A 22045-nucleotide genomic window follows, 5' to 3' on the forward strand; every position below is an offset into this window, starting at 1 on the left:
GACCTACCTAGAAGCTGATCCCTGAGGCAATAATGTATTTTAATTAAATCAATTAGTTAAAAATCTGTGACTCTAGAAGACTCACGTACATTCATGGCCGTCTTCCTCAGTGTCTAATAGAGCAGAGAAATGATGTCCATTAATGATGTTCAGGAAGAAGTCTGCAGGGTTGTTGTGGGAAACGTAATTGTAACCTACAGAGAAGGTGGACCATGAATACAAGTGTCAGGACTCTCTTTCAGAGAGTGGGAAAGTTGGGGGGCAGAATCTAAGAACTTCTTCCTCTTCTTACCCCTCCAATCCACTAGCTTATCCTTTCCTATTATATATACACTCATAGTATTTCAGCAATCTCTGTTTCACAGACCATTGTATACATGTGTATGCTTATATTGGTGCTATACATACATATACACTTACACAGACAGAGTAGACATAGCCTAGACATAGACCAAGACAACTAGACAAACACGTAGACTAGACATATAGACTAGACAAAGATCTGGTCATAGAGGTAGATTAGACATGGGGATAGAATAGACAGAGACTAGACATAGATATATGAACTCTTCCAGTGAAAGGATCACTTGAATTTGGCCTAAATTTTTATTGAACTCCATAGACTCACAAATGCTCAAACATTTTTAAAGGGCAGCAAATATTTAAACCTATATTTGTAGTCAAAGACAATAATTCATAACAATATCCACATTTCTCTAACATTAATTTGATGGCATGACCCATTAAAAGTATGTAATCATCCAACCAGACTGAAAAAAAAAAAAACAGGCAGACATAAACATGAGTCCACAGAAACCAGACTTGAGCCACTACAGCTCTCAATCATTGCCTAAACCTGAAATGCAAAGTTACTGCAGAGTTAAGAAACCTCTTCACAGCAGTGAAGGGAAACCTGAAAATCATCATCTGCTGCATGAGCAAGAACACAATGATGCTGGGCCTTTCCAAAGCTGTTCAAGTAATGGATAACTGGGCCTGATGCCAGCATGTTAATTAAGAGGGTCACCATGACTAGGAAGCAGAACAAGAGGCTCAGTAACATTCCTGAAACACAAGCATGATACAGGACAGGAGAAAGAAAGAGACCTGCATAGCAAGCCTGTGCTGCACAAGTAGCAGAACACTGTTACCAAATTAACCAAAGGTATTTAAAATGGAAAAACCCACACACAGTAATCTGAATGAAGGCCAAGCAGCATTCCTGAGAACCCATGTTCTCTGCCCAGATCCCATGAATGAAGGAGATCTGTTGTAGTAGGAGCGGCAGGGCTGTGTCCCCGGCACCCAGCCGCCCACATGGCTAGCTTATGCCCCGAAATAATTACATGGAAACTGTATTCTTTTAATCACTGCCTGGCCCATTAGTTCCAGTCTCTTATTGGCTAGCTCTTACATATTGATCTAACCCATTTCTAATATTCTGTGTAGCCCCACGAGCTGGCTTACCAGGAAAGATCTTAACCTGCGTCTGTCTGGAGTGGGAGAATCATGGCGACTCCTTACTCGGCTTCTTTCTCCCAACATTCTGTCTGTTTACTCCACCCACCTAAGGGCTGGCCTATAAATGGGCCAAGGCAGTTTCTTTATTAAATGAAAGTAACTCCTCCATCAGAGATCTCACAGCAAAAGCCAGCCATACCTACAGATTTGAAATACTCCAAAGCCTCCTGTGCAGGCCCGTGAAACATGACTTTTCCTGAGGCCACTAAGGTGAGACTGTCAAACAGTCTGAAGATGGAGTACTGGGGCCGATAAATGGAGAAGATGATTGTCCGTCCCCTCATAGACATCCTAAGTTCAAAGAGAGGAAAAGTCATAAGTCACTGAACGGGAACCTTGAGATTCTTGACAAAATATTTGTACTCTCTGTTCCCATTTCAGCTTGAATTCTTCTTAAAAGCAACTCGTCTCACTTGTGTTATGCACCTGATAGAGAAACCAAGCTCCAAGCTTTTATTTAAATGATTAGTACTCCTTGAAGTGTGGAACATCAGAAGTTCAAGGTTCACTCGAGTGTTACTGGAAATGTTGATCCCTGCACAGTCTTCTAGACACCAAATCGGAATATCTGGGAGTCAGTGCAGGGAATCCATATCATGAGCAGGCAGCCCAGGTGATTGACAGGTTCACCCAAGCTTGAGAAGCAATGACAGAGCAAACATTACAGCTGTGACTGTAAGCACAATTCCCGTCAATCGTTCACACTTTCTGTCTCTTCAGGAACTGGTTTTCACTGCTCTGATGATGTCACTCATATTCCTAACCACTTTCTCTCCCACTAAACACTTCAGCAATAACCTCATTTCAACGTCCACAATATCACCATGAGGCAATTCTAGTACAGTTTCCTCTTTTGTGTTGATAAGGTCTTGTATGATTTAAATCCATTTAGCCAATGACTTTTGGGGAAGCATGGCCTAGGGTACGGTCCTATCTGCATAAATGATCTTTTAAGAACTGCTGTCTCTCTCTCCCTCTCCCCCCACCCCTGCCCTCTATCAGAGCAAGCAGCAACTGGTTTACAATCCCCTTTGGCAGAATGGCAGGGGACAGCAACTCGATCTAATTTGTTTTGTATTAGTGAGTTTTATCCCTATTTTACATTAATAAATTCTTTAGATTCTTCAACATAAGTCTTAAAAGATCAAGCAACAATCCAAGAGGTTAGTTAGTGAGGGACAAAGCTGGGATTAGATTGTTGGTTTAATTCCATAATAGGAAAAAATGAACTGAACTACCATTTCAGAAAGTCATATCTTACGTTAAGAGAAGCAATAATCCTAAACAGTACTTAAAACTTCCTTGAAAATATGTTTATAAAATCTGGGAATGGTGGCATATCTGTCCTGGACTGACCAGCTCAGCTACCACCCAGGCACATGTCCAGGGCTTTGAGTTTGCTTAACCCAACATGTACCCCATCTGTGACCTTCTGTAAGACATGTAAGGGGTGCTGAGAGTGAAGTGTGGATATGCAGGGACTGACTGGGAGTTGCACGGTATTGGGATGCATGATGTGAAATCCCAAAGAATCAATAAAGAATTATGTTTTGTTTTGAAGCTGGGTAAAACTGTAATATCCCAGAACTTGGGAGGATCAAGAGTTCAAGGCCCTCCTCGGTTACATGAGACTATATTTCATTAACACATACAGAAAGAACAAAAAAAGGGAGTAAGGGAGGAAGGAAGGGAAGAACAGATTAAGGAAGGAAGGTAGGAAGAAAGGAAGCAAGGAAGGGAGGAGGATAGGGAGAGAAGAAGGGAGGGAAAGAAAAAGAGAGTGAGCGATCAAGGCGTGGTAGTGCTCACCTTGAATTCCAGCAGGACAACATTGGTAGACAGGAAATAAGAGCACAATAAAGGCCTAATAGCCAATTGTTTTCCAGACAGACTATTCATAAATCACAAAAGAAAAAGCTAAAAATTTCATATTATATAACCAGGAACCACAAGCATGTTTAGATGTTCAAGATTCAAGCAAGGCAAGCAATATGACACTTGATTCCAAGTCTCAAGACTTGATTTCCATCCCCAGAACTCAGAGGGTGAAAGGTTAAAACCAAGTCCCTTGAGTTTTCTGATGTCCTCTAAAAACATGCTACACACACCCCACACACACACACATAAACACACACTAGATAGATGATAGATAGATAGATAGAGATAGATAGATATAGATAGATAAAATGAAAAAAAATTAAAATATTCTACCACAAGGTACTCTTTGTGGGATGTTGAGACCAAGGAGAGCACAACATATCAGGGCCTGAGTCTGCTCCCAGAACTCTGGAATAACCACAATTGGGATGACTCCATAAAATGCACTAAGACTAGCAATGGCATAAGACACAGGGACAGAGAGAAGCTTTCCATATGGGAACATGAGCAAGAAGCTGATCTTAGAGTATCCAGGAGAGGACAGACAGGGAAGAGGCTGACACATGAGGTATCTGAAGATAGAAGGTGGCAAGGTGCCAGTTGTTTACTTCATCACTGGGAAGGCACAATGGTAAAATGATTTTGGATATTAGAGGGATAGGACGGGGTGTGAAGAAACCATGATGTCAGAACAAAGCAAAGAACAAGGGGAAGGAAGGAAAGAGAAAGAGCACAGTAAAGTTCAACAGTCAGTAGCCTAGGTTATGTGAATGGGATAGTCCTTGAATGGTTCTTAGGGTTATTCAGTCAGTTTGAAATTCTACTAATTTCTAAAATGTATAAAACCAAACACTTACAGACTTTCTTTAAATATTGCAACCACAGACTTATTCCGTGAGAGAAGAAAATGTCATTTCTTTTACTCATACTTCCCCAGGTTTAGGACCCAAACCTTAGCAACCATTCCTCACATCACATCCAAGGCTAGCACAAGAGATAATGCTCTTTATTCTGTATTCTAAGCTACCTAGGATCCACCAATCTTAGCAAGGGAACCACAAGATCTCAGCCTCCTGCTGACATTTTACGTCCTCATAGTACAGATGTATAACCTCCTCAATGATGCATTGCTCTGCTCTAAACTCAGAAGCTTCCCACATGCCCTACCATGGAAAACCTTAGACTTCACAGTGGCCCAGAGTGTCTAGGCAAACCAATCAATCCCCTCCGTTCAGTTGTAAAGGTGGAAAGCTGAATTGGTGTGCTTCCAAGGACTCGTTTGTGGAATACTTCATATCTAAGAACTTAGAATGTGACTGTAATTGGAGATAGAGTCTTTAAAAAGGTAATTAAATTTAAATGAGAATACGAGTGTGCCCTAGTGTAAAGGTGTCCCTTTAAGATCAGGGCACAGACACATAGAGAGGAGACATCATGCACAATCCAGTGACCCAGGCCTCAGCAGACACAGCCTATAGATACCTTAATATCTTGCATCAGGGATCCAGAACTGTAAGAAAGTAACTTCTATCAAGTCACCCATCCTGCGGTGTCTTTAGCTGTGCACTAGTAATCTTCCTTCTCCTCGGACCACCAGGTTCTGGTCCACCCTGTCTCTCTAATGTTCCAGACACACCAAACATGCTCTGCCTTGGAACAAATAAGTTTTCCCTCCATACAACACTTTGTTATGATCTCACGCACCCATTTCCCGCTCTCTTGACCAATGCTTGAGTGCTATGGGGACAGGCTATTTAAAGCAGTCTCCACCTGTACCACCATCTTCCCTATGCTCCTGTCTCATTGTTCTTCATGTGTATTCCTTGTTACTTCAAGTTTCCTTCCAATAAACAAGGAAGAAATTTTGCAGCTTATCTCTGAATCTCCTACACCAAAAATACACACACGAAATCAGCTATTAAGATACTGTAGGAAATCTTACAGCTTGTGGTTACCCACCTACTGGGGCCTGGCCTCTTATACTATAAATGCTGATGCAGAGCCTGAATCTTCCCTCCTTTTCTTTCTTCCCTGGCTGCTCTTTCAGATTGCTGGATTCCTGGATTCGATCTCTGTTCTGCTTTCAAGCAGAGAATTCTAATTTGTGAGTTTTCCCCTAAATAAATAACCATCTATTTCTCAATTCTGAGCTGATGTGGGATTTCTTTTAAGCATCTGTTCCACATTAATTTAATAAAACTTAATGTTCCTTCAGCACTTACCTTCTCAGGACCGAGATGACATCAGTAGTAGTGCTCAAGTCTAAGTCAGTGGTGGGATCATCCAAGAACAAAATGGGATGCTCGGTGACCAGCTCCATTGCTATACTGGTCCTTTTCCTGAGCTCTTTAGATCTAGGCTAAAGCAACAATGACCACCATTATCAACAAGAACACCAACAGTCATTGTCATTTGGTGAAAGAGCCTGTTCAAGCAATAAAAAGTTTTGTTATATCAATATGATGAGGAACAAAAATATGTGCACCTGGGAGAAGAAGGTATCTCTTTTCCAAGTGAAAAGAAAGAGGCTCAGAACAGACTTGACATAAAACCTGTGCTAATGACAGTTACTGTTTGTTCTTTATCAAGTCACATATTCTAGGTAATGAGTTATCACACTCAAACCTGGCATGGTGAATTCTCTGTCTGAGCAATCAGGAGGACAGGACAGGAGAAGATGAAGTATCTCTAGAAATTTAATACACATTTAACACCCTTCCAACACACATTCACAGACACACATACCCATGCATAGACACACACACACAGATACACACACACATACAAATGCATAGACACACACAGACACAGAGATATACACACATACATTTATAGACAGACACACAGAGATACAGATATACTCACTGCTTTTTTTCAAAACTTTCACATTTCCATATTAGGGTCTTTTCAACTCTCTTAAGACTTCATAAATTGACATTATTCAACTGTACAGCATTACAGAATTAAGGAGTCATCCTTCTAGACAATTTAAAGAGGTCGTATAGTCTACAGGTAAAACTGGCACAGTCTTTGTGCCAGCCACTGTCATGTGTAAGGTGAGAGGGAATAGCAAGGATTATAGGGACACAAAACTAGGGAATAATTCTTTCCAAACATTATAACCAAAACCATGATGAGGCTCCACCCACAACATACAACAAAGGATGGTTGAGGAATGTGGATAAGTGTAGTTAGGACAAAGCTGAGGATATAAAGAAATCATTAATTTTCATAGTTACAAATAGAGTTTATAGGTTAGAGTAATGTTTTCTTTATATTTAATAAATAAAGATTGCCTGAAGATCAGAGAGTAAATGAGCCTCACTGACCAGCCTTACAGAACAGGCAGTGGTCACACACACCTTTAATCCCAGCAGCCACACGAGTTTGCCACAGAAACTGGACAGTAGTAGTGCACAACTTTAATCCCAGCCCTAGAGAGAACTATATGAGATGGGAGGAGACAGCCCTCACACACAGTCTCATTCTGAGATTCCTGGAGGCAGGCTCGTCATTTCAGACTGAGGTAGAGGAAAGAGCCAACTCCTGGCTGTTTTGCTTTTCTGACCTTCAGGTTGAACCCTAATTTCTGTCTCTAGGTTTTTATCACTTGTGCTACAATAGGTAAGCAGATGTCCTTATATTTATGGATGAAGAGTAAATAAGTATTCAGTAGTAAGGAGCTACTAAAATGCTGCACTGAGAAACAGCTTTAGAGAGTATGCGTGGTGACCCCACAAGTATTATACAGCAAAATACAGCTGACAGACCTCTATACAAATTCACAAAAAATATAATATTGTGAAGAACCCATTTTGCAGAGCTTTGGGAACTCCTGTCTTTTGGACAAGTCACTGTAATTCTGTAGAAACCTTGTGGGATCATAACACTTCTCCCAACACTGTAAACCTGACTCTTCCTATAGGGCAACAGGATACCACCCCCCACACCATGAAGCCTGATGTAAAAGCATTCACTGAGTCAAACCTTTGTTCTCATAGCCAAAATCTACATAAAGCTAAGGCCCCACAAGTTTCTTTATTGACAGCACTCACTGAAAAGAAAGGAGCCCAAAACAGGAAGAGATATATCTGCTCTAACAGTAGACTCAGGAAGTTGTAAATTACTGGTCCTTTCTTCTAACCTAACAAGTTATTAATATTCTGTATTTACCATTCACCTTGGTTTCAATTAATATAAGATCATAGCCCAAGAAAACAACTGTTTTTACCTTTACCCCTAGAGATAAAGGAAAAAGACTTGAGTGCATAAATCAACCTCAGAGAAATCAATCCTCACTTGGAAACTGGCAAGTACCCTGCTGGAGTCAAAAGCAAAACCTCCAAAGTACCCCTTTTAGCTCAACTAGCTAGACACTAATTTTAATCAAGTCCATGAGTTACTATAGCTACCAAGGCTGTGCTCCCAGCCACCAGGGAAGAAAGCAAAAATACCCAGAGAACACAACCACTGTTGCACTTTTCTGCAATTAATCATTAACTTCTAGTTATAATTAAGAAATATAGGGGTTTGGAGAGATGTCTCAGAGGTTAAGAGCACTGATTGTACTTCCAGAAGCCCTGAGTTCAATTCCCAGAAACCACATGGTGGCTCACAACCATCTACAAAGAGATCTTGTGCCCTCTTCTGGCATGCAGGCATAAGAAAAAATGTAGTTGGTGCACAAAAACTTCTTAGAATTCTGTAGTGATTTCAAAGTCCCATTCTTAATTGATAGCCTCCCAATATTTGCCAGGGAGCTTCAGAGGCATGTCCCCTCTAAGACATAAGGTGCCTCTTTGTCAGATTCACCAATTTTTTGTGACTCTGTGAAAATCCATGCTTGATACTATTGTTGCCACCTATGAAATTGCTAACTTGTTTGTATGCCTATAAAAATTGAAAGCTTTGTATCAAATGGCTCTTCTTCTTCTTCTTCTTTTCTTCTTCTTCTTCTTCTTCTTCTTCTTCTTCTTCTTCTTCTTCTTCTTCTTCCTCTTCCTCTTCCTCTTCCTCTTCCTCTTCCTCTTTTTCTTCCCTACCTTCCCCAAGGAATAAAGAAATATACAGGGGGAACACATTTGAGTCCATCAGTTTGTACTACCCATCAGATCATTTCCCCAGTCAGTTTTCACCTGCCATAGGGAATCTTTCCTGGACCCTGTGGGGTTGTGGAGGATGGTGCCTAAGGCTCTCTGATAGTATGCTATTCTAAACACTGGGATTACAGGAGGCTGACATTAGCAAGTATACTATTGTGCTGCCCATATAACAGTTAATCTTTTACAGTAACCACATATTGCCTCTACGTTTCTTAGAACAAAATCTTATGAAAGGCTGAAGAGAAGTCTTGGCATGGAAATGCACTTGCCACACACCTGAAGCCTGCGTTCAGTCCCTGGAACTCACATATAAAGCTACATGCAGTGACAGGCATCTGTAATGGGAGATGCACCAGGAGCATCAGAAATGCCTGTAGGGCATCAGCATACAAGACAGATCCTGACTTACAAACAAGGTGGGAGGAGAGAACAGACCTGTGACAAAGGTGTCCTATGACCTCCCTGTGTGTGCTATGGCATTTGGGTGCCCACAAACACAGACACACACACACAAACACACACACATGCACACACGTACATGTGTTCACATTACATACACCTTTTCCTGAAAGCTATCATTAAGAAATAATATTACAGGGACCCGGACCCCGGCCCGTGCAGACGTGGCGGACAGAGGCAGCCAATGTGGGATAGTCCAGGCATGAAACAGGGAAGCCCACACTGAGAGCAGATCACCCCACTACAATTAAATCAAGTAGCTTTTTGGGGGGCCTAACCTGCAGAGTGGGAGGCCTTTTATTGGTGAGGTCCATGGGCAAACGGGGAGCCTGGTCCTGTCCCTGAAGACCCTCCTGAGTGGGGAGAGTGTCTAGGCCTGCGGCAGGACACAGGAAATGGAGCGGGGGCATTCTCCCACCCCCTTCCCCCCCTCCATTAGCCTGCGAGGGCTGATACCCTCTGCTGGGGCTGCTCCTCCTCTGCTGCGAACTCTCTCTTCCTGGCACATCCCAGCTTGAGCCCGGGGGCCTCCTTCACTCCCCCTCCCTTCCGCGGGGCCACAGGATCACCCAGTATAGCCTGTTTGGGCACTGGGTCAGGAGCTCGGGGCAGAGGGCAGTGGGAGTTTCTCTGTTCTGGTGGCTGGCCTACAGAGGGGTAGGCCTTTTGTTGGCGAGGTCCCTGGTGAACGGGGAGCCTGGTCCTGGTCCTGAAGATCCTTCTGAGTGGTGAGAGAGATCTTGGCCCACAGCAGGAGCCAGGAAATGAAGCGAGGACACTTTGTAAGCGGGGCTCTTGGCCAGCATGGAAACCTGTTCCTGACTTAAAAGACCCATTAGATAGCATTGATAGGAGGAGATGGGCAGGCGCCAAGGCAACAATTCACCCAACAATCTGAAAAACATCATGAAAACACCAGAATCCAATGATCTTACAACAGAAGGACTTGAACATCCTAACACAGAAGAAGTGGAAAAAATTGACTTTATGAAAGCAATAGAGTCCCTTAAACAACATGTAAAAAAACGCCCTTATAGAAGTGGATGAGAAGTATAACAAAAAGTTTGATGAAATGAGTAAATATGTAAATGATACCCTGGGAAACCAAGAAAAAACGATCAAACAGGTTATAGAAACAGTTCAAGAATTGAAAACTGAAATCGAAGCAAGGAAGAAAACACAAACTGTGGACCAGCTGGATATGGAAAATCTAGGTCAACGAGCAGAGACTACAGAAACAAGCATAATCAATAGAATACAAGAGATAGAAGAAAGAATCTCAGATTCTGAAGACAACATAGAGAAAATAAACGCACTGATCAAAGACAACAGCAAAGCCAACAAATTCTCATCACAAAACATTCAGGAAATATGGGACACAATAAAAAGACCAAACCTAAGAATAATAGGGATAGAAGAAGAAGAGTCACAGCTTGAAGGCCCAGAAAATATTTTTAACAAAATTATGGAAGAAAACTTTCCCAACATAAAGAAAGATATTCCTTTGAATATTCAAGAAGCATACAGAACACCAAACAGACTGGATCAAAACAAAACATCCCCTCGCCATTTATAATCAAAAGACAAAATATACAGATTAAAGAAAGAATATTAAGAGATGCAAAGGAAAAAGGGCAAGTAACTTATAAAGGTAAACCGATCAGACTTATACCTGACTTCTCTATGGAAACCATGAAAGCCAGAAGGTCCTGGATAGAGGTACTGCAGAAACTAAGAGACCATGGATGCAAACCCAAACTATTATACCCAGCCAAGCTATCGTTCACTATCAATGGAGAAAACAAGACATTCCAGGATAAGAAAAAATTTAAACAGACAGAAACATAATAGAGAATTAAGAGAATTGTTGGAGGTAATGAAGCAAATGGACTTAACCAACATCTATAGAACACTCCACCCAAATAGGAAAGAATATACCTTCTTCTCTGCAGCTCATGGAACCTTCTCAAAAATTGACCACATACTCGGAAACAAAGGAAACCTCCACAGATGCAAAAAAATATCAATGTCTACCTGTGTCTTATCAGATCACCACGGATTAAAGTTAGAAGGCAACAACAATGCTACCCCCAGGAAGCCGACAAACTCATGGAAACTGAACAGTCTACTACTGAACCACACCTGGGTCAAGGAAGAAATTAAGAAAGAAATTAAAGTCTTCCTTGAATTTAATGAAAATAAAGAGACAACATACTCAAACCTATGGGACACAATGAAAGCAGTGCTCAGAGGAAAGTTCATAGCACTAAGTGCCCACTTAAAGAAAACATACATTGGGGACTTAACAGCACACCTGAACGCTCTAGAAAAAAAAGCAGATGCACCCAGGAGGAGTAGAAGACTGGAAATAATCAAACTGAGGGCGGAAATCAACAAAATAGAAACACAGAAAACAGGCCAAAGAATCAATGAAACAAAAAGTTGGTTCTTGGAGAAAATAAAAAAGATCGACAAACCCCTATCCAAACTATTTAAATGACAAAGAGAGAACATGCAAATAAATAAGATCAGAAATAAAAAGGGAGGCATAACCACAGACACAGAGGAAATTCAGAGAATCAGTAGATCTTATTACAAAACGCTTTATGCCACAAAACTGGAAAATGTAAAAGAAATGGACATTTTTTTGGATAAGTACCATATACCAAAGCTAAACCAAGACCAGGTGAATGATCTAAATAGACCTGTTAGTCGTGAAGAATTAGAAACGGTTATCAAAAATCTCCCTTCCAAAAAAACCCCAGGACCAGATGGTTTCAATGCAGAATTATACCAGAACTTCCAAGAAGAGCTAATACCTATACTTCTTAATGTATTTCACAATATAGAAACAGAAGAGTCATTGCCAAATTCCTTTTATGAAGCTACAGTTACCCTGATATTAAAACCACACAAAGACCCACACAAGAAAGAGAATTACAGGCATATCTCACTCATGAACATCAATGCAAAAATTCTTGATAAAATACTGGCAAACCGAATCCAAGAACACATCAGAAAATTATCCATTATGATCAAGTAGGCTTCATCCCAGGCATGCAGGGCTAGTTCAACATATTCAAATCTATCAATGTAATCCACCATATAAATAAACTGAAAAAAAAACCATATGATCATTTCATTAGATGCTGAAAAGGCATTCGACAAAATTCAACACCCCTTTATGATGAAGGTTTTGGAGAGATTAGGGATAAAAGGATCATACCTAAATATAATAAAAGATATTTACAGCAAGCCGACAGCTAACATTAAATTAAACGGAGAAAAACTCAAAGCCATCCCACTAAAATCAGGAACACAACAAGGATGTTCACTTTCTCCATACCTCTTCAATATAGTGCTTGAAGGTCTGGCAATAGCGATAAGATAACATAAGGGGATCAAGGAGATTCGTTTTGGAAAGGAAGAAGTTAAGCTTTCGTTATTTGCAGATGATATGATAGTATACATAACCCCCAAAACTCTACCAAAGAACTCCTACAGCTGATAAACACCTTTGGTAATGTGGCAGGATACAAGACCAACTCCAAAAAATCAGTTGCCGTCCTATACACTAAGGGTAAGGAAACAGAGAGGGAAATCAGAGAAACATCACCTTTCACGATAGCCACAAATAGCATAAAATATCTTGGGGTAACTCTGACCAAGGAAGTGAAAGATCTATTCAACAAGAACTTTAAGTCTTTGAAGAAAGAAATCGATGAAGACACCAGAAAATGGAAGGATCTCCCTTGCTCTTGGATTGGGAGGATCAACATAGTAAAAATGGCAATTCTACCAAAAGCAATCTATAGATTCAACCCAATCCCCATCAAAATCCCATCAAAATTCTTCACAGATCTGGAAAAGACAATAATCAACTTTATATGGAAAAACAAAAAACCCAGGATAGCCAAAACAATCTTATACAATAAAGGATTGTCTGGAGGTATTACCATCCCTGACTTCAAACTCTATTACAGAGCTACAGTATTGAAAACAGCTTGGTATTGGCATAGAAACAGAGAAGTCGACCAATGGAATCGAATAGAAGACCCTGGCTTTAACCCACAAACCTATGAACACCTGATCTTTGATAAAGGAGCTAAAAGTATACAATGGAAAAAAGGGAACATCTTCAACAAATGGTGCTGGCAAAACTGGATGTCAATCTGTAGAAGAATGAAAATAGATCCATATCTATCACCATGCACAAAACTCAAGTCCAAATGGATTAAAGACCTCAATATCATTCCGAACACACTGAACCTGATAGAAGAGAAAGTGGGAAGTACTCTACAACACATGGGCCCAACACAGGAGACCACTTCCTACGTATAACCCCAGCAGGACAGACATTAAGGGCACCATTGAATAAATGGGACCTCCTGAGACTGAGAAGCTGCTGTAAAGCAAAGGACACTGTCACTAAGACAAAAAGGCAACCCACTGACTGGGAGAAGATCTTCACCAACCCCGCAACAGACCAAGGTCTGATCTCCAAAATATATAAAGAACTCAAGAAACTAGACTTTAAAATGCTAATTAACACAATTAAAAAATGGGGCACTGAACTGAACAGAGAATTCTCAACAGAAGAAATTCAAATGGCCAAAAGACACTTAAGGTCATGCTCAACCTCCTTAGTGATAAGGGAAATGCAAATTAAAACAACTTTAAGATACCATCTTACACCTGTCAGAATGGCTAAAATAAAAAACACCAATGATAGCCTTTGCTGGAGAGGTTGTGGAGTAAGGGGCACACTCATTCATTGCTGGTGGAAACGCAAACTTGTGCGACCACTTTGGAAATCAGTGTGGCGATTTCTCAGGAAATTTGGGATCAACCTACCCCAAGATCCAGTAATACCACTCTTGGGAATATACCCAAGAGATGCCCTATCATATGACAAAAGTATCTGTTCAACTATGTTCATAGCAGCATTGTTTGTAGTAGCCAGAACCTGGAAACAACCTAGATGCCCTTCAATGGAAGAATGGATGAAGAAAGTGTGGAATATATACATATTAGAGTACTACTCAGCGGTAAAAAACAACGACATTGTGAATTTTGCATGCAAATGGATGGAAATAGAAAACACTATCCTGAGTGTGGTATCCCAGACCCAAAAAGAGGAACATGGGATGTACTCACTCATATTTGGTTTCTAGCCATAAATAAAGGACATTGAGCCTATAATTTGTGATCCTAGAGAAGCTAAATAAGAAGGTGAACCCTAAGAAAAACATATAGGCATCCTCCAGAATATTTACCTTCATCAGGCGATGAAAGGAGACAAAGACAGAGACCCACATTGGAGCACAGGACTGAAATCTCAAGGTCAAAATCAGGAGCAGAAGGAGAGAGAGCACGAGCAAGGAACTCAGGACCACAAGGGGTGCACCCACACACTGAGACAATGGGGATTTTCTATCGGGAACTCACCAAGGCCAGCTGGCCTGGGTCTGAATAAGCATGGGATAAAACCGGACTAGCTGAACATAGTGGACAATGAGGACTACTGAGAACTCAAGAACAATGGAAATGGGTTTTTGATTCTACTGCACTTACTGGCTTTGTGGGAGCCTAGGTAGTTTGGATGCTCGCCTTACTAGACCTGGATGGAGGTGGGTTGTCCTTGGACTTCCCACAGGGCAGGGAACCCTGATTGCTCTTAGGGCTGATGAGGGATGGGGACTTGATTGGGGGAGGGGGAGGGAAATGAGAGGCGGCAGAAATCTTTAATAAATAAATAAATAATATTACAAATCTTGAAATCTATCACACTGCATGACTTTTGAGAAGTTAATAAATGTCTTTTTCTGTTGTCCTCTATAAAAACAAGTAAGCAACTGAGAGCAATGACTAATTATTGGTAAAAATTAAGCAAAAAACTACCTTATTATAAATACAAAACCATGTAAATAAACAGAGGAAAGCACACAAAACTCCATCACTAAGGGAAAAAGAAAGTGTGGTAAACTGCAATTTTTCTCTTATTATTCTCAACTAGATGAACATCTCATAAATGTCTTTGGAGAAGGATTGTGGGAATCAGCATCCAGCACCTCCCTATACCTCACTGCTTCTAAGGAGGAAATACCACAGGAGTTAATCCATGAGAATCCTATTCTGGGGAGTTTATTTTCATCCATATATACAAATGTCTGCTCAGCAAACATCTCTATACAATTTTTCAATGAGTTGATGTCATTGTGAGAGGCAGGATGATTTGGAAGGGATAAGTAGAGGGAAGGAACCATGATATTATAAACTCTAAGCATATAATAAATACAGTACCTAATCAGGTTCTATAAACAATGTAATAACAAAGAACAATAACAAAGAACACTTGGGGAATGTGAATGGTTACAACCTGACAGGGCTGGGGATATCAGGATTTATTTCATTTTGATAGTCAAAAATGGAATTGTTAAGATAAGCAAACATCCATATATTTCATGGATTAAAAAATTAAGCATTCAGGGATGAAATACTATAAAATATTCTTTTTAAATATGTCAGTAGAAAGCTAGTTAGATATTACAACCTTCAGCTGTGAAGCTCACAACTTGCCTATACTTTCCCTGATCCTGTACAAATCTCAACAGGAAGAGTCACTTGGCCCCTTTATTGCTACACTTGCCCAAGGTTGTATCTATAAAACTTTATGCAGGGTCTTAGAATATGTATGACATAGTATAAAAAAGCAGGGAATGAGGGCAGAAGCACATCCTAGTTGTATGGGCAGTTGCTCAGATTAAAGGTAAAAAGGGAGCACAGGGTTTTATTTCAGTACAAAGTTGAAAAGTACAGTTGACCATTGTAGGGAAGGCAAGACATGAAGCTGCTGCAGCTGGTCACACCCAGTCAAGAGCACAGAAAGGATGATGCCTACATGCCTTTCAGTGCTCAACTCACTTTTTCTATTCTCACAACACTCAGGACCCAAACCCCCAAAATGGAGCTGGCTAAGTGAACTGGGTCTTTCTACATCGCTTAACTTAATCAAGACAATTACCCATAGAAATGCTCACAAGTCAACTTGTCTATATTCCTCATTGAGGCTCTCTTCTAGATGATCCATGTGATACTAAACTGTGTCAAGCTGACACTTAAAACTAGCAACCACGAGTAAGGATGAGAAAAAAACACACACAAAAAAAGGACTACAGAAAATAGCATGCGCTACACAAGTAAGAAGTAAGTGCGAAAGAGACCAAGGACAACCCTGGAAGGAAATAAATGCAGAGTGAGCACAGAGCCAGAGTTCTCCATCTCACATCCTGTGTCAGTGCAGAAACACATTCTGAAACAAGGGACAATTCCTCCAGGGAAAGTGACAATAAATTGAAGAAAGCACTTGTCCAATTCTCTAAAGAGTCAAGAGTTTAAGGCTGAGAGAAGAGGAGGCTTATGTGAGGAGCACTCTTCTGTGCTGAATCACACTCCATTCCCAGGTTTAGCCACTGTTATGAAGACTTCCCAGCTTAATTTTCTTTTACATCTTGTAACCAGTCCCTTGATTAAAACAGAAAGCAGCCAGTGTGACTACATACATCATATGGAACTGCTGACAGAGGGTCATGTAATTCAGACATGTATCTCTCTCTCTCTCTGTCAGCTGAGACTTTCAAGACTTTTCTTCACATTACCTTAACATTTGACTCTTTATCCAGATGCAGAAGTTCAAGGACCTCATTAATTCTCCTTCTTTTTTCATCTCTTGTCATAGTCATTGGCAGTCAAGAGCTGCTGAGAACTCTACATTGTCTCTCACAGTCACCGTGTGCATCACCACGTCATTCTTAAAATTAAAGAGAATTTCAATTAAATATAGTGATCAGTGAAACAATCATTTTAACAAATGCAACCTAATCCTCATATAAAATATATACAATGTAATACTTTCCTAAAAAATAAGCTTTAAATTTTACTAATTGCAAGTACAGAACCTGATGCAATCATTTTCACTCTTCCCATTTATCATCCAAATAGAGCACAGGGATTTTGGCGATGGCTACCTGCAATTATTTGCAGAAAACTAAGTAGTGAAGAAGGATGAAGGAAGGACAAACTTGGACAACTGTAGTACTCTGTAGAATTAAATCACACCTTCAATTACTAATACTGTGCTGCAGATGTCATATTTCAATCTCTTCATATCTTCCTATTTTATAATGTTACCCTCAGGCTAATGAGTCATTGTGAAAAGCCAGTGTAGAGAAAGTACGGCCTTTAAATGTGTCATATAATGAACTGGAAAAACACAGGTCTATTAGCTGAGCATCTAACCACACAGAATGAGGGGAAACCTAAAATTACAAACCCAACAGCACTTACTTGTGGCACATAACCAGAAATACATGTGAAATTAGCAGGTCGAGGGTTTCCATTTATCAAAATATCTCCTGATAATCCCCGTGGATCTTTCCTTGCAGCTAAGACATTTAATAACCTAAAAAGATTACATACGTTGTGTGGTTTACTTCCTTCCTTCAGTAACAGCTATCAGCTTTCAGATACTCAGAATAAAAATTTTGCATATCAAAAGGCTGAGATATCAAACACACACACACACATGCACACACACACTCACTTCTTTCTGTTCAGAATGTGCTCTAATACAGCCCAAAATTATGAATGTAAGAAATGATCTGTATGACCGCCTCTCCCTATTATCTGACCTTGAGGACTCAAACAGGTAATGTGCTGCTGTATTTTGAGAATTAGGCCTGGTGGTGAATTCTTGTCTTCATGAAACTTCTCTTTCATCATTCTAATCTTAATACTATCTCTCCCACAAGAAATAATAATATGACCCAACACCGTATGCTAATCACTGTCATTTATTAGCAGTAAAGTGTGATGTGGGAAAGTCATCTGTCTATCTGTTGCTTTCATTGGTTAACTAATAAAGAAACTGCTTTGCCTTTGATAGGCCAGTCCTTAGGTGGGTTGAGTAGACAGAACAGAATGCTGGGAGAAAGAAGCCGAGTCAGGCAGTCACCATGAATCTCCCACCCGACACAGATGCAGGTTAAGCTCTTTCCTGGTAAACCACATCTTGTGGTGTTACACAGATTATTAAATATGGGTTAAAGCAAGATGTGAGAATTAGCCAATAAGAGGCTACAGATAACGGGCCAGGCAATGTTTAAAAGAATACAATTTGTGTGTTGTTATTTCAGGTATAAAGCTAGCCAGTGGCCAGGAGCTGGGTGGTGGGAAGCGGCCAGCCGCTCTTACTACAAAAGTGACCTAGTAAGACTTCCTGCTCCTGGTGTAAAATTAGAATGCACCCTCCTGCACACTACCCACAGCACATGGGACCAGACTCACGCATACACACTCACAGTTAACTCACACAATACTGAAATAACGCATCTTTACAGCACAGAAACTGGATACAAAGTGGATCACAATTAATAAAAACTCAGAAACAGATATTGGCGTTCAACCTGAAGAACAGAAAAGCAAATCAACCAATCACTGACTTTTACATGGATCTGTTGTGCGAACTCCTTCAGGGAATAGCCTTTAAGATACCAGCCCACTTTGGGTGTGGTCTCTTGCATTATAAGTGCTGACAAAAAGTAAGTGCGGTCCCCATTTTTTTCTGCTGGATTTGGTTCCAGTCCCCAGCGCAGGAAAAGGAGTGCAGATTGCTACCCTAACTGGGAGTTTATCCCCGAAAAAATAAACCTTTGTTATACTCCATTCTGGGCTATTGTAGAACTCTTAGATATTACTACACAACCTCACTCCTCAAATGGTGATCCTGCCTCCAGGAATCTCAGAATGTGACTGTGTGTGAGAGCTGTCTCCTCCTGTTTTATAATCCTCTCTTGGGCTGGGATTAAAGGCTTGCACCACTACTGCTCAGTTTCTATGGCAGACTAGTGTGGCTACTGGGATTAAAGGTGTGTGTCACTGTGGCTACTGAGATTAAAGGTGTGTGTCATTGCTGCCTAGTCTGTAAGGCTGGCCAGTATGACTGCTTTACTTTCTGATCTTCAGGCAAGCTTTATTTATTAAAATACAAGTGAAATATCACTACCACAAAGGGCTTTTGTATGCTTTCCATTATACTCACAAAGATCTACTCCCATCTTCTGGTCCCGTAATTGCATTGAGGCCAGGTTTCATGATTCCACTGTAAACACAAAATTGTACTGGCTGATTTTTTGTAAAAAAAAAATTATATTAGTTTAGGGTCTATGCTGAACATGATATTGTAGTTGGATAAAACTGTTCACAGAAAATAAGTGCAAACTCATAAAATTAAAACATTATTAGGAGCCTATTACTTATGAAAGATGTCAGTTGCTAGCGAAAACGCGTCAAAAATGTCTCAGATATCACAAAACCTCTCTGTTTATTATTTAAGGACTTGTCTTCTGTGATATGTGGTTCATTTAAGATAAGTGCTCTTTGAAGAAAGTAGCAGTTTCTCATGAAGACTCCATTACACACACGGCCTTTATGTGTCAAGTATATAACAGCTTCTCACTACTGTTTTATGATTAATATCTTCATATAACCCTGCTCGCTGCCTCATAGACATTGTCACAAGAAACCAGTGATTCATGGAACATTAGTAGCAGTGTAATTACTGCTAAAATGGAATCAAACCAAAATCAGTGTATCTTAAGTAGAAATACAAATATTAGAAAGACACCCTCAGAGGACAGGAGAGCGTTGCAAAATTTAACACTGAAAACAACAAAAAACAAAACTCCACCTTAATCAAAATAGAAAAACTGAATAACCAAAAAATGATGATTTTCTTCTCTTATAAAGAGATTAGAATATGCTCAGTTAAAATTGGGAGACATCCCTCAAGTAGAGGACATTATTTATTGATGTATAGGTACAGCACAAACACAAATTATGTCCAAATAATTTGATTGATTAATTTAGAGAAGTGAATATTCAAATTGAAAGGGGCATAGTTTTTTATTCTTATAGAAAACTTAGCTACAACAGGCAGGAGAATCTCAGGACACTTGCATTCTGCTAACCAGGCATAACAAGCAGTGAACAATGAGCGACTCTGTGTGTAACACAGTAGAAGGTGAAGACCAATACTCAAGGTTTTCCTCTGACAGCCTTGTGCTATGGGTGTGCCATAGCATCCACACATCTGCACATATGAACATACACGCATATACACTTAAACACAAACATAAACATATATATATTTGCATACACACATACACTTGTATAGTCACATAAACATATACATATATACACACACAAACATAGTCAGTTTATAAATGATAGAGAAAGTTTGTGTTTGTTGAAAAGTTGCTCAATGTTGTGGTCTCTACTTCATCCACATACCTGATATTTGATAGTTTTTCTCTCACACTTGTTTTTTTAGAAAACAGAAAGCAACTTTGCACTGTTTCCTGATAGCTGATGTTATGAAAACTTAACACAGCCTCTTCAGCCAATGAGTTCAGGTCACTGGTGTCCATTCTAGAAAGGTCACTAGGATTTATTTCTAATATTGGAACTGTAACAGGGTCATTATTGGATGACATCTTCAGAGGTTCTTCCTTCCTGTAGAAGGAAGAGCAAGACTAAGTTCAACATTATTACACAGAGCAGCACACTTAAGGACTGTTTAGACTTTGTAGTCAAAGGCAGATTGCTTCCTGATGAACAGTACATATGGCTGTGATTACCTATGGACCCAATGAAAATTCTGCATAACTAAGTATATAGACTCCATGTAGATACCAAATTCCCAAGAAACAAATGAGCCCTAACAAGTAGAGCATAAATATTATTCATAATTCATGAGCGAAAAGGCAATTTATGAGGGGACAGATTTCTTTTACTTCAAAAGCATATTATGATTAATATAAGTTCAGATGTAAAATACATAACCACTATCACCTCATGTCCTGTGTGTACATGTGCTTGTGTATGTGCATATGTGTGTGTGTTGTGTATAGGTATATGTTGCATTATGGGGTATGACACAATAAAAATTTGGACTTCCATGGCTATCGTGAGAAATTTGTGACTGTTTCCAGCTTCAGACTGTCATTAAGAATCTTCACACAGCCAACAAGACGAACCACTGACAATGACATCATCATTAATGTAATGGACATGCTTACATTCTAGGAAGATTCAGATATTAAAATGACAGGGACAGGGACACCAAATCAATAGCTAAGCAGTATAATAATTCTAAGGAAAAACAATATAAATGAAATTTATATGTCATTTTTCACAATTTACTAATGTTTGCTTTAAAGTATGACCTTTAGTGAACTGAGCACTTGAACAGTTTAAAATACCATCTTTAATGCAGCCAGATTTCCTTACTAAGAGCTGACATCTTGGATGGTGAGCTCCTGCCTGTCAGGGTCCAGCTGCTCAGGCAAGCCTCCTCCAGGAACATCCTTAAAGCAGACAGGTTGAGAGCAGCTGTGTGAAGAGCTCTGATGACATCCAAAGCAGCCAGGGTTGAGGGACAGCAGCACTGAAGCAAAACTAGTTGCTTCCTGTCCTCCCAAGTACATGTCCCAAACCAGAGAAGACAAGAAAGCAAAACCTGCTAAACACATCTGTCAGAAGCTCTGTTATTATTGAGGAAAAGTACTAGCAGTCTGTCACTAAGCAAACTTGGAGTTTTAGAACAATGGCTTCCTCAAAACACTGTGCCTTGGATCCAGAAGGCTTAGGCTTTGGGATTTCAGACAAAGCAAACTATGTGTCTAAGGCTCTGCCAAATCAGTGTGCTCTACTCAGACACTGGTGGAAAAATGAAGGTTAAACCCCTCCTGTTAAAAACAAAATTATCCAAAATTCCAGTTACAGAATTCTAGTCATTTCAGTAAACATGGTTAAATATTACTAAAGTGAGAACATAGGAGGATGTTCACAAGTAATCCTTGAACATTACTAATATGACAACTGATTGCTACATTCAAAGATAGAAGGAATGGAATTACAGATTTCTTATCACAAGACAGATACAAAATCTATTTTTACAGCACTCATAATTAAGATATAAGAAATGTATTTAGCAACCACTTAAACATTGATTGATTAAGAAGGAG

At 40.0% G+C, this 22045-nt stretch overlaps 1 pseudogene; it reads right to left on the reverse strand.

The window, feature by feature from the left end:
• The window catches only part of LOC130876403 (ATP-binding cassette sub-family G member 3-like), a 71954-nt pseudogene extending 51442 nt beyond the window's left edge, over window positions 1-20512 (reverse strand).
• Between the last annotated feature and the right edge of the window lie 1533 nt (window positions 20513-22045).

Source organism: Chionomys nivalis, chromosome 6, assembly GCF_950005125.1.
Source record: "Chionomys nivalis chromosome 6, mChiNiv1.1, whole genome shotgun sequence".
Lineage (NCBI taxonomy): Eukaryota > Metazoa > Chordata > Mammalia > Rodentia > Cricetidae > Chionomys > Chionomys nivalis.